Below are 4,421 nucleotides of genomic sequence, written 5' to 3'. Positions count from 1 at the left end.
AATTTAGTTGATAGAGCTAGATTGCAATACAAGCAAATATGCTRCCAGCCAAGTACATAACAATTAAAGACTAACTGGGAAAAACCAAGATACATTTGGCTAAGTTTATGTACAGAAGAAAGTCACTAACACTCAGTCAATGTGTATCGAAATATCTAGTTAGCTACTTTACTTGTTTACAGTGTGACAGCCTAAAAAGCTAGCTACTTTTATAGATACATTGGTTATGCAGGTTATTATAACCACCAAACAGACTATATTCGTGCTTGGTAACGTTACTGTACATAGTTAGCTAACGTTACCTAGCTAGTTGTTCACTTTGGTGGGGGTTGTAACCTGCACTACGTTAGCAAAAATGATATTTGGTTAGCACAGATGAAAGGGTTAGCTAGCTAGTTATGATATTTGACGTTAGTCAGATGGCTCATTTAGTTGGCTAGTTTGTTAGCACATACTAGCTAACTGAGCTCAGCGACCACTAGCTAGCTGTCTGGCCAGCCTGCCAACTGATAAAGTTGTTAACGAACGTTACTACGGTAACTAGCCAATTGCTTTTAGATACCTAACGTTGGCTAGCTAGTTACCGGAGTCAGAAAGACCGAGTGACAGTTCGATATAACAAAAACAAAATAGTAAAGAACATAAAATATGACTCTTAATGATGCCTAGCTAAATCATATCGATTGCAAACATTGTAAATACAAGTGTTTACTCTCAATTCCACGTTTTAGCATGTCTGGCTGGCTAGTTATATTAATAATGTTTCTTAAGCGGTTGCTATGGTACCCACCGCCCAGAAACATTCACTATTGCTACAGCTTATCAGTTGGCTAGCCTATTTGGCTGATGGCATCGTCAGCTACACACTTAATTAAAAGCATTTAAACAAACCGTCTGTAGAAACAGCATCTACACAAATCTTTTTTTGAAAATCTTCCGTACCTGTCACGATAGGCCTCGATTCTGTGATTTTATTTTTCTGGTTCTCCGCTTGTTTTCTCTTGCGGCGACAGCATCTCCCGGCAGCATTTACCTCAAATTCTAAACAATTTCCGGGATACAGACCGGTTTAATCCAACTCCCTTGGATTCTCATCAACAGAATGTCGTGTATCGAGTTTGTGGCTCCGCTAAGGACTGCCATCTTCCCCCACTGGCCCACGTGTTGCACATTAAATGTCACATAGGACCTAGTACCTACATAGTCCAGTTTTTTCATTCAGAGGAAAAGATGATCGTTTTTTATTCCCTGTAGGCTGTCTTTCTTTCATGCAATGATTTGTTGCACACTCTTGGCAATTCCCTTTTCACCAGTGTTGTATTTTTACTAAACTAGGCTGCCCTTGTATTCATCAAAGATAGTTTCATTTAGGCTGCAGCCCACTAGAAGTATAATTTTTGTTCCCTAAAGATTTTGATGAGTGGATGATTTATGAAAATCAAGTGGTTGGGAAGAAGTGTAGTAAAATCGTTTGAAGGATAAAATATCAATCATAAGACTGCGAAAGAGTCGGGTACAGTCACTGATAATGTCTAATAATGCAGATTGACTTCAGACATTTATACTGACCTGGGTGAAAAACAAGCTCAATCACATATTTGTATTCCTAAAGCTAGAACTTTGGCAGTGGTAGTAATGTTAAAGACAGTATACGAAACAGTTTAGATCGCCTGTTTACTTATCTGCCACAGGGTGGCACTACTGCTGTACAGTGTGTGTGTGTGTGTGTGTGTGTGTGTGTGTTTCTGTGTCCAAAAGAGAAAATGTGATTGCATGGTACATCCAAATAAGGCCATGTAGAGCCTGAGAACTATCAGAATAGGTTTCCTTTGATTTAACTGCATGATATCAGTTGAAATGTGGCATTCTGGTGTCTTTTGATGCGTCTTGATTCTTTACTCTTGATTGTGTTATTTACTGTACGTTTGTTTATTCCATGTGTAACTCTGTGTTGTTTGTGTCACACTGCTTTGCTTTATCTTGGCCACGTCGCAGTTGTAAATGAGAACTTGTTCTCAACTGGCCTACCTGGTTAAATAAAGGTGAAACACATTTTATAAAGTCTCTCACATACAGTGCATTCGGAAAGTGTTTTCCCACATTTTTTTACATTACAGCCGTATTCTAAATGGATTAAATAGTTTCCCCCCCTTCATCAATCTACACACAATACCCCATAATGACCAAGCAAAAAGAGKTTTTTAGAAATTTTWGCAAATGTATATCATTAGTATTCAGATCCTTTGCTCAGCACTTTGTTGAAGCACCTTTGGCAGCGATTACAGCCTCGAGTCTTCTTGGATATGACACTACAAGCTTGGCACATCTGTATTTGCCCCAAGCGGGCTGTCATGGGATTTTTACTGAGGAGTGGCTTCTGTCTGGCCACTCTACCATAAAGGCCTGATTGGTGGAGTGCTGCAGAGATGGTTGTCCTTCTGGAAGGTTCTCCCATCTCCACAGAGGAACTCTGGAGCTCTGTCAGAGTGACCATCGGGTTCTTGGTCATCTCCCTGACCAAGGCCCTTCTCCCCCGATTGCTCAGTTTGGCCGGGCTGCCAGCTCTAGGGAGAGTCCTAACTTCTTCCATTTAAGAATGATGGAGGAAACTTTGTTTTGGGGAACTTCAATGCTGCAGACATTTTTTGGTACCCTTCCCCAGATCTGTGCCTCGACACAATTCTGTCTTGGAGCTCTAAGGACAATTCCTTCAACCTCATGGCTTGGTTTTTTCTCTGACATGCACTGTCAACATTGGRACATAATATCTAGACAGGTGTGTGCCTTTCCAAATCATGTCCAACCAATTGAATTTACCACAGGTGGACTCCAATCTGTCACACCCCGATCTGTTTCACCTGTGTTTGTGCTTGTCACCACCCCCCTCCAGGTGTCRCCCATCTTCCCCATTATCCCGAGTGTATTTATACCTGTGTTCTCGGTTTGTCTGTTGCCAGTTCGTTTTGTCTGTCAAGCCTAAAAGCGGKTTTCCCCTTGCTCCTGTCTTTTTCTATAGTTCCTGTTTACTAGTTTTCCCGGTTTTGACCATTCTGCCTGCCCTGACCCTGAGACTGCCTGCCATTCTGTACCTTTTGACTGTACCTTTTGGATTATTGACCTCTGCTTGCCCTTGACMTGTCGTTTTTCCTGTCCCTGTTCTAGTAATAAACTTTTGTTACTTCRACACTGTCTGCATCTGAGTCTTCCCTAAAACGTGATCCAATCAAGTTGTAGAAACATTTCAAGGATGATCAATGGAAACAGGATGCACCTGAGCTCAATTTCGCCTCATAGCAAAGGGTCTGAATACTTATGTAAATAAGCTATTTCTATATACTAGTGAGGAGACCAAAGCGCAGCGTGATGTGAATACATCTTCTTTAATGAAACGAAGAACACTTACAAAAATACAAACAACAAACGAACGTGAAGCTAAGTATAACGATGGCAGACATGCAACATCTCATAGACAATCACCCACAAACCAAACTGGAAAATGGCAACCTAAATAGGATCCCCAATCAGAGACAACGAATAAACAGCTGCCTCTGATTGGGAAACCAATCTAGGCCACCATAGACCTACATAATGCCTAGACTACACACACACACCTAGACATACCCAAAACCCTAGACAAGACAAAAACACACATACCACCCTCGTCACACCCTGACCTAACCAAAAATAATAAAGAAAACAAAGTAACTAAGGCCAGGGCGTGACACGGTCATTTTATGCGCCTGGTGTTTTGGGGTGACCTTTCTTTCACGGAATAAATTACAGTTGTCCTTTACCCTCTGCTCTCTGCGCCTGACTCTGCACCCACTACTCCTAGTCACGTAACAGGGAGATATAAGTCTCCAGCTTCAGTGTTTTTGCAATTCGTTCCAGTCATTGGCAGCAGAGAACTGGAAGGAAAGGCGGCCAAAGGAAGTGTTGGCTTTGGGGATGACTAGTGAAATATACCTGCTGGAGCACGTGCTACGGGTAGTGTTGCTATGGTGACCAGTGAGCTGAGAAAGCGGGGCTTTACCTAGCAAAGACTTATAGATGGCCTGGAGCCAGTGGGTTTTGGCGACGAATATGTAGCGTATCATGCTACAGTTGTAAACGTGTATATATTATTATTGTATTTGTATTTTTTTAATTTTTATTATTGTCTCATTCATTCCATTTTTGACCTGCACTGTTGAGAGCTCGGAGCATAAGAATTGAATCTAATCTATTTGATTGTGGGTGTCTATACAGTGCATTCGGAAGTATTCCCTTCTTCCACATTTTGTTACGTTCTTATTCTAAATAGATTTTTTTAATGTTTCATCAATTGCCTGCCCTGACCCTGAGAAAACCATGTATCTTGGTTTTCCCAGTTAGTCTTTAATTGTTATGTACTTGGCTGGCAGCATATTTGCTTGTATTGC

Source organism: Salvelinus sp. IW2-2015, linkage group LG11 (assembly GCF_002910315.2).
Source record: "Salvelinus sp. IW2-2015 linkage group LG11, ASM291031v2, whole genome shotgun sequence".
Classification (NCBI taxonomy): Eukaryota; Metazoa; Chordata; class Actinopteri; order Salmoniformes; family Salmonidae; genus Salvelinus; species Salvelinus sp. IW2-2015.
This window is presented reverse-complemented; position numbering follows the sequence as displayed.